The sequence below is a fragment of the Cetorhinus maximus genome, chromosome 16 (assembly GCF_964194155.1).
Source record: "Cetorhinus maximus chromosome 16, sCetMax3.hap1.1, whole genome shotgun sequence".
In the NCBI taxonomy this organism is placed as follows: Eukaryota; Metazoa; Chordata; class Chondrichthyes; order Lamniformes; family Cetorhinidae; genus Cetorhinus; species Cetorhinus maximus.
In genome coordinates this window covers 8,831,087-8,841,547 of record NC_135894.1, presented here as the reverse complement: position 1 = coordinate 8,841,547, position 10,461 = coordinate 8,831,087, and positions in this window count along the sequence as shown.

Here is a 10,461-nt window from a genome sequence, read left to right as displayed (position 1 = left end):
GGACAAAGGCAGCAGATAGATTGGAACACCACCACCTGGAAATTCCCCTCCAAGTTACTAACCATCCTGACTTGGAAATATATCGCTGTTCCTTCACTGTCGCTGGGTCAAAATCCTGGAACTCCCTTCCTAACAGCACTGTGGGTGTACCTACACCACATGGACTGCAGCGGTTCAAGAAGGCAGCTTACCATCATCTTCTCAAGGGCAACTAGGGATGGGCAATAAATGCTGGCCCACCCAGCAAAGCCCACATCCCGAGAATGAATAATAAAAAAAACCTACCAGTGTTGACCTCGGTGCATTGGCATACCAGCACTCTCACCTCAGACTGAAGGTGGATGGACTCCTCCATTGTGTCTTGTAATCTGAGGAGTGCAATGGCCATCCCTTCCTGATGTTCCCGAACTTGCGTTTGCAGCTCCAGCAACTGAGGCATGACCAAGTCCAGAGGCTGCTCATCTGACTCAGATTCAGCAGATTCCTGGCCTCCAGCTGTCCTCTGAATGCTGGAAACCTGTAAAGTCCCTGTCACCGCCTGCTGTGGATCAGATAGTGTGATGTGCTCACCAGATTGTGACTCTAAGGCTCCTCGAAAGCTAGGTCCCACCGGGGTGTGTGTCCCTGCTTTGGTGAACTTTATGGGTGAGCTCTATGATGGGTATTCAATGAGGGTTTCATCAGATTCCTCTTCTGAGGTGTCTTTGGGACTTGAGTTGAGGCTCTGGGTCATGGGCTCTCTCAGCTGTTTCCCGGATGTCCCTGCAAGGAGATATAATTAGTGCCTGGCAGTGGCCTGTAAAACAGAACACATCACTCACAGCATGATCGTCTGATGGATGTTGCACTGCTGGACCCTCACTTGGTACAGCAGCGCTGACCTCACCATCAGCACAGGACCGGTCCAGATACTCACCATGAATGGCTCTGTTTTCATGTGTGGGTTGTAAGTGGTGCCATGGACAGGATGAGGACAGGGTCCGCAGGGCAGATGAAGGTATGTGTGTGAGAGAGTGAATAGGGATGTCCCATGAACTGGTTGGGAGTGAGATCCCAGTGGATGTGTGATGGGTTTGAGAGTGTGTGAGTTGAGAGAGATGAGAAGAGTGACTTGCTCTGGCGGAACAGAAGAGAGCATCCATCCTCTTGCGGCACTGGGTGGCTGTCCTCTTTTGCAGGGCGTTGGCACTGACCACCGCTGCCACTGCCTCCCATGCTGGATTGGTGACCTTGCTTGCTGGGCACATTGCATCGGGCCTCCATTGCATCTAGTAGGTGCCCATGGGAGGTGTTGCTAAAGCTGGCAACAGCATGTTTCCTCCCTTTGGCAGCCACCCATTCACAGCAGCTTCCTACCCATTGAAGAGCACTAGCTCTTCACAGGGGCAGCCTTTAAATATGGCACCCAGTTTACTGAAAGCCTGAGGTGATAGCGGAGGGGGCAAATGAGGTGACACCCCGCCAGCGACCCGGTGTGCTTCCCAGGAACGCATGATTAATGAGGCACGATTGGGATGATACGGTGTGAAAGCCATTGCAGCCAGCAGATAAAGCGACCTTTACCCCCCTGCTACCACACTTAGTGCAAATCTGGAACGCATCCACCCAAAGGTTTTTATAAAAAGCAAAAGAGAGTGTTACTGAGAAATGTGGGCTCCCTGAAAATGGATGCAGGTGAGATTATAATGGCCAACAAGGAAATGGCTGCTCAAGTGAATAGTTTGTATCTGTTTTCACAGTGGAAAAAGAGGACAAATGTTAGTAATACAAGTGAACCTATAAATAAGTCAAGAGAGAGACTTAGTGGATTTAATATAAGTTTTAAAAAATGGTAATGGAGCAAATAATGGAACTTATGAGAGAAAATGTCCAGAACCTGATGGTTTATATGAAAAGAAATAGGTGAGGAAATGGCAACTGTGTTTTCAAAGCTCCCTAGATTCAGGAATTGCGACTTTGAATTGGAAAATTGCCAACATCAGTGTATTATTTACAAAGGAAGGGAAAGAGAGAAACCAGGTAACTACAGATTTTTGTCAGGTAGAGGCATCAAGGGATATCGAACAAAGACACATAAATGGCATTGAGAAATTATCGACCATGATCTAATTGATTGGCAGAACAGTTTGTGGGGCTGGGGGGCTTACTCCTGTTCCTGTTTCCTACAACAACAACAACTTAAATTTATATAGTGCCTTTAGCACGGAGGAATGTCCCAAGGTGCTTCACAGGGGTATTATAAAACAGAATATGACACCGAGCCACATAACAAGGTATTAAGTCAGATGACCAAAAGCTTGGTCAAAGAGGTAGGTTTTAAGAAGTGTCTTCAAGAAGAGAGCGAGGTAGGGAGGTGCAGAGCTGTAGAGAGGGAATTCCAGAGCATAGGGCCTAGGCAACTGAAGGCACGGCCACCAGTGGTGGAGCAATTATAATTGGGAATGCACCAGAGGCCAGAATTAGAGTAGTGCAGATATCTCAGAGGGTGGTGAGATTGGAGTACATTACAGAGATAGGGAGGGTGAGACCATGGAGGGATTTGAAAACAAGGGTGAGAATTTTAAAATCAAGGTGCTTGTTTACTGCGAGCCAGTGTAGGTTAGTGAGCACAGGGGCGGTATGAGGAACCAGGCTTACTGTGAGTTGAAAGATGGGCAGCAGAATATTGGATGACCTCAAGCTTACAGAGAGTAGAGCATGGGAGACCAGCTTGGAATTTATTGCAATCGTTGAGGCTAGAGTTAGCTAAGAATTGAATGAGGGTTTCATCAGCAGAGACAGGAGTGAAGTTGGGTGATGTTACAGAGGCGGAAAATCTTAGGCATTCTTAGTGATGGCACAAATATGAGGTCAGAAGTTCATCTCAGGATCAAATGTGACACCAAGGTTACAAACACATGGCTTGATCTCAGATTGTTGCTTGGGAGAGGGATGGATTTGGTAGCTAGGGAGCAGGAGTTTGGAGCGGGCATCGAAAACGATGGCTTCAGTCTTCCCAGTATTTAATCGGAGGGAATTTCTGCTCATCCGTTCTGGATTCTAGAAAAGCAGATAATTTAGCAACAGTGGAGGAATCAAGAGAGGCGTTGGGGGGTAGAGCCGGGCATTGTCAATGTACATGTGAAAATTAACTCTAAACATGTTGCCATGGGGTGGCATGTGAATGGGAAATAGGAGGAGACCAAGCATAGATTGTTGGGTGACACCAGAGGTAACTGTGCAAGTGCAGGAAGAGAAGCCATTGCAAGTGACTCTCTGGCTAGGATTAGATAGATAAGAATGGAACCAGGTGAGAGAGGTCCCACCCAGCTGGACGACAGCGGAAAAGCAATGGAGGAGGATGGTGTGGTCAACTGTGTCAAAGGCTGCAGACAGGTCAAGAAGGATGAGAAAGGAAAATTTAGGTTTGTCACAGTCACATAGAATGTCATTTGTGACTTTGATAAGAACTAATTTGGTGGTGTAGCAGCTGTGGAAATCTGATTGGAGGGATTCAAGCATGGAGCTCTGGGAAAGATGGGAATGGATTTGGGAAGTGACAATATCCATGGACTTTAGAGAAGAAAGGGAGGCTGGAGATGAGGCAGTAGCTCGCAAGGACAGAGGGGACTGTGTTGGTTTTATGAGGAGAAGGGTGATGATGGCAGATTTGAAAGATGAGAGGGATAATACTTGAAGAGAAAGAACAATATCGGCTAACATGGGAGCCAGAAGGGAGAAGTTGGGTGATTAACAGTGGGATAGAGGATCTATGCTAATTACTGGTGCAGTGATGTCTGAGGAGTTCTATCCATACCTGTCACTATGGGAGCTGTGTCTATCAGTTTCTTTACATGTGCCCAAAGATGATAAGGCATCTTGCTGCTCCTGTTTTAGATGTGATAGAGGTGTTCAGAATGATGGGGGACTGAACAGTGGAAATAGGGAGAAACCGTCCCCGTTGGCAGAAGGGTTGAGAACCAGGGAACACCAATTTAAGGTGATTGGCAAAAGAGGCACCGGTGACATGAGGAAAAACCTTTTTATGCTGCGAGTGGCTAGGATTGGGAATACACTGCCCAAGAATCTGATGGAAGCAGATTCAATTGTAGCCTTCAAAACGGAATTGGGTAATTACCTGAAAAAAATTTGAAGGTTATGGGGAAAAGGTAGGGGAGTTTGACTATGTGACTTGGTCTTGCAGGGAGCCATTAGGGACACAATGAGTTGAATGGCCTCCTTCTGTGTTTTAATCATGCAATGATTCTAAGGCAGACTGTTCCACCAAATCCAAGCTGACCTACAGGCAGCAAATGAAGCAGGGATAGTTCCTGCAGAAATTGAGGATCCTTCCAAGTTACTTTGGTAGCATATCAGACAGCCTGTGGTACACAGCTGTAACAAGCTAGCAACAAATACTGTGTTTGCAATGCCTTCATTACCTTCTCTGTGGAAAAGAGGCACTGGCAGGATAGGATGCAGAGCTTTCACTAGGTGGTAGGCTTCCCTTACATGCCAAGTGTCGCATGACATGTGGGCATTAGACTTTTTTATATCAGCCTTGTGACCTACTTACAAAGAAAGAGCTTGCACCCTTTTGATGTTCAACAGGTGCTGGTCGACCTCAGAAATATCCTTAGGCATACTGGTATCTATTATCCAGGAAGCTATATTTTTGGCTGATTTGAAAGAAGAGAGGGATAATTGTACCTCTCAGAGGGTATAGAGGTTCCCAACTGCTGTCTGTGCTCTGCTTTATGGACCTCAGAAAAGATGTGTGCAAATAAGTGAGGTACACTCTCTCCTAATACCAGAAAACCTCTTCCTCACTTGCAGCAAGTGCAAGGGGACCTGGATAGATGCAGAGCCTTCATCAATAGTCTTCCTCAAAGGAGTTTGCTTCTTTGCTTCTGTTGGAGAGCTGCAAATTGGGGTAACTGCATTGCAATACTTCTTTCCGCAGGACCTCCAAATCTTGAGAGTCAAAGTGGGCAGTGCTGCCTACATACCCCCTATCGTGCTATTGGGATTAATTTCTTATTTTTTCTAACTCCATCACAATTTCCCCTTTAATGGCACTTTACAAATGCTCATTCACTGAGAATTTCCAGTCCCCAGCCATGTGCATTGCAGGTTAAGGTCCCTGGGTGAGTTTTTTTCTGCACTGTAGGCTATTCAAATTAGGGAAGGTGACTCCCAAGAGAAAATTGAGGTAGACTATGTGATCTTGGACCCCGCTCACTGAGTTACCTCAATGCTATTTATCCCATTATTAGTAAATCAAGGCTAATATTTAAACCCTTTAAAATAGTGTTAGTGAAACGAATACAATGGACCCTCAGCCCTCTCTATCTTAAATAACAGATGATAAGATTGTCCCTTTAAAGGTGATTGCAAAGTCAAATGAAATTTGTTTTATTGGGCATGCTCCCTTCTGATCTGCCTTCTTGCCCTTGTCCATGCCTCCCTCTCACCACAAGTATAAAAGGCGTCTGCTGCTCATGAGAGGACTGAAATGGGAGTATCCACTGTATGCACAGAGTTACAACTCTGTCACTTCAACCTATGTCACCGCAGGGAGTCTGTCTGGCTGCTTAAAAATTTGTGAGACTTTAACAAGCTGGGGTCCAGGGAAGGAGAAAGATTTATATTGTTGTCGTCCTGTGCTTTAAAACTGCTATATTTGAGACCACAACTTGAGACTTTAGTCAATTTTAAATTTTATGGTTACTCAGCAGCCTTGCTCAATCTGTGAATTACTGTGGACAAATGTGAACCATATGTCCTGCTACTTGTGTTCTTGACCTTACCCTATTGCATTACAAAATATACTCATATGTTCTTATCATTTTATAAAAATTAATGTTCAAGTATAGCTCTTTGATAGCCAGGTATTCTCAACACTTCCTATGCATGATGAATAAATAGGAGAAAAGATTTGTTACAATTCTTCCCACATGATGACCTCATCATTACACATTGGACCAAATCTTCCTGGAAAATTAATGGTGAGTTCATGACTCACACCATTATTAACGCACAAATTGACCAGCAAATCCAGGGGATGAAGAGATACACCAAGTTGCGAATCTCCAGAAATTGCTGGCTGATTTACTCCACCATTTTCTCTGCACAAACAGTATCTCACCCTTAGACTTCCTGCTACTGTTAAGAAATTTGGGGTCTGCAGATTAATTGTCCCATAAATGTGCTACAGAAAGTTAGGTCTCATAATTAGCAGTGTAAGTACCCTTTTAACAATGTGATTAATGTTAATGCAATGCTAATCAATCTCTTTGGCCCAGAAAGGGGAACAATTTAAATGATTGAGTTTCATTCCTGCTCATTGTAAATTGTTGTCAGAGTTTTAAAAAATTTTAAATTTCAAATTTTGAAATATTTTTCTTATTTGTTCTTCTGCCTCTTTTATTTTTTTTTCTCTCTCTCTTAATCCAATCTTTCTTTCTCTCTCCGTATTTGCCTTTCTGTATCTGATTTGATGCACCTTACTTCCCCGTTGCTCCTCTTTTCGTTCTCAATCCTTAAATCTTTGCTAAGGTGATGCATGTTGGTGCTAGATTCAATATGGTTCCATTGGCTTCCCCGCACCATTATTAGATTGCATTTCTACCAACCTGCAGCACAAAACATGTTTGATTTGAAAGGTGCAGGAAAAAAATTAACAGTATGAGATGCTCCGTTTCAGTAGGATTTGGTTTAATGTGATTGCCCCCATTTCAAATATATTTTTCATCTTTCTATATCTGATGTGCAACTTAATAGCATCTTTTTTTCTGATTCAGACAGATTCATGAGCTCCTGAGTGACAGAACCATTTTCCTTTATTTCTATCTCCACCTACAAGAACCCAGTCGCTTCTTTGAATGTCCACACAGCACTTTAGGCCAGGAATTCAATGTTAAGTGAGTTTCTTGTGTAGACTCAGCAGGTTGAAACATGACAAGTTCTGTAACAAAGTCTGATTTCAGCTATTCACAATTTCCTTTATTTCAAGCTGGCCCAGTCCCAGTGATACTGCCAAGTTCCTTACATCGAAACAGTTTATTTTGGAATGGCTATGCATGGCTTTGCTCCTTAGTACCATATTTCTCTTTCTAACTTTGTTTTGGTGTGGGACTTTGATTGCAGGTAGAAAATGTTTTTATACTTCACACTACCCTTGAGGACACACATTGTCCAGGATTTAACTGCACTATTAAAATCTTCCATACAGATGCTGAAAACTGAACATAAACCATGTCAGCCTGTGTGATTGAGATCTACATACAGTGAACAATAAGAGGTCTATTCTGCTCTTGCCATGTGTTCTGTCTGAGCTTGGTGATGACTATTTGCTACATTTACTGTAATAATGCACCCATGTTGACTTCAAATGCCCAAAGTGGGCTGAGTTAACATGAATCATGAAACCCAGTATTCCCAAGGGAAAATGTCTTTCCTTTGGAAATCTGTTTTCAGTTTCTGAGCTTGAGCACACAGACTCCAGATAAAAATATTATTAACAAGAAACATTATATTACCTGAGCAGAATAGACCACCTACCGTGCTTCTAAATGCTGAATTTTTCGTAAGGGGGGGAAAAACTGTATTTTACTTATAAGGAGGTTATTTTTGGAAATCTTTTGACTTACTCTAAATTTGTTAGCAGCTGCCAAAGACTGGTAAATATAAACTTTAAAAAAAGCCCTAGTGCTTCCCTGAATCCACAAGAGTTGAGGTTGAACACACTGCACTACCCCAATCTAACCCTCACCCGCAGAGGCCCACTGCACTCTTGGGCAGGTTAGTTTCTTGGCCATTTGTAGAATTCAAGGAGTAGCCTTATTGAGTTAATGCCACTTTTTCAATAATGAGATTTTTTTCTGTTTTGATGTGTGATGACTTTTATACGAAAGACAGAATTTTTATGTAATCACTACATTTCATCAAGAAATACCATATGTACTCGTATAAAAGTTGATCTCATGTAAAAAAATCAACCCCATGATTTTTGGGCTAAAAAAAGATTTTCATATACCTCGTGTAAAAGTTGAATTTAGTGTTTCAGGGATTAAAGCCCCAAAATTTCAGGACCAAAGTATAACCCTGGAGATATTAACAATTCAACTTCATTGTAAATGTTTAAGTACTAATGGGAATGAAGATCTGTAAATAAATGGTTAAAACGATTATATATTTATTTTTTTTTACCTATTCAAGTTAATAAAATGATTAGATTATGAATGATGATTAATATGAATTCTTTAGTGTTGTTAGTTTTTACTTTATTCCATTCTGGTGGTCTTTCTTGGATTTCACTTGACCCAAAAATCAAGCACGCCTGTCAACCTCTTGTTATGACTCTAGATCAGACTGCACATGCTTGGTACGATCCAGTTAGGGACCAATAACGTTTTGTTTAAACTAGACAAAATTTGAGATCCAAGACCCTTGCTAAGAGACTAAAGTCACAAAATTCATTGTGTTTTGAACAAACAAAAAAAAACCTTTACTGTACAAGGTCAGAAAGGTAAAACAATTTACAATATCTATCTCATACTTTAACATTCAGGGTTAATATTAGATACATGTGAATTAACAGGTAAACTGTGGTCCAACACACCACACCACAATAAATGCCAAATATGATCAAGACAGTGTCTGTCGCGGAAAAACAGAGTGAACACTCAGGACCCGGAGGTTTGTCTAGGAAGTCTTTATTGAAGTCGTGATATCACGGAGAGCCTAGTCGTATACAACGGAGTGAACCAGTCTCTGCCTAACACCTCTTTACACACATAGATATAGCAAAAGGTTCGTGACAGAGACTTGGGCAATTGCAATAGTTTCAAATGGTTTCAAAAGATAGCGATCAGTGTTAATGGTTTAACGATTAGACAGGACAATGTCAATGGTTTAGCAAATAGACAGTGATAATTAGTTACATATCCTGGGCAATGCACACACACAATAGTTTTTTTTCTCTTAGATTTTGCCACCGTATCTGACATCCGGAGCCCCTTGGTCTGGGAAGGTAGCACTGGCCCTTTGATTTGCTAATTGATGTGCTGGCTGTGTGACTGTTTGGGGACAGCCTACAGTAAATTACATTATACATGTATTTTAAGTTTATTTCTCTCACAAATATAGGTGCATTTTATTTCATTCACAATTATACGTGTATTTTATTTCATTCACAATTACACACGTATTTTATTCCTCCACAGTGTCTATGGATTTCTCAACACCCCAGCCAGATGTCAGTAAACACTGTGAGTCAACCAATCTCGTTGAAATTTTGGGCGGAATTTTCCCAGAATTGCACTAAGTGCGGTGGTGGGTGGGTAAAATGGAGTCCTACCCGCCGATGAGAATAGCAGGTTTTCACGCCGTTTCACCCCGAGCCCGCCTCATTACATATTCACTCCTGCCAAACATGCCGTTTTCCATGGTGGGTGGGATCTCATTCGCCCAGTGGCCATCACCCTGCTGTTGCATTGCACCAGCCGCCAACTTTAAAAGGCAGCCGCCAGGAAAGCGCTCATCACCACCAGCTCACCACCGCTGCCTGGGAGACATGGCCAGCAAAGGCAAACAGACTGCAGCCCCCCGCTTCAACGACGGGTCCCTCAAGTGACTGCTGGATGCTGTGGAGGCCAAATGGGACATGCCCTACCCCCGCTCTGGCTGCAGGATGGGTACCAATGTCACCAACCCGGCTTGTGAGGTGGTGGCAGCGGTGGTCAGCGCAAATGCCCTGCAGAGAGGCACAGCCACCCAGTGCCGCAAGAGGATGAATGATCTCCTCTATTCCACCAGGGTAAGTCACTCTTTTCATCATTCCCAACTCACACACTCATAAACCCATCACACACCCACAGGGCCCTCACTCACTGTCAGTGCAAGGGACATCACCATTCACTCTCTCACACACACTGTCATTGTCCTCATCCTGTCCATGGGACCACTCACCACCCACACAGGCCAGGCACACTTATCATCTGACCAGGTGTCCTGATACACTCTCCCCATCTCTATCCATGCAGGAAAAACTGGCTCATAACAGGAGGGAAAGGTCACAGACAGGTGGATGGATGCCAGAAATCAAAGTTCTGAGAGAATTTGAAAACAGAGCCATCCAGCTGGCCGGCGATGATTGGGACCGGTCCTGTGCTGATGGTGAGGTCGGCGCTGCTCTACCAAGTGAGGATCCAGCAGTGTAACATCCATCAGACAGCCATGCTGTGAGTGATGTGTCTTCCTTCACAGGCCACTGCCAGGCACTAATTATCTCCCCTTGCTTTCGCAGGCACATCTGGGAAACAGCCGACACAGTCCATGACCCAGGGCCTCCAATCAAGCCCTGAAGAGGAACCTGAAGGCATCCTCCCTAAAGTCCCATCACAACGCCACCCACACCCTCCACCAGCGCAGAGACACACACCTCGGTGGGATCTAGCTTTAGAGTAGCCTCGGGATCAC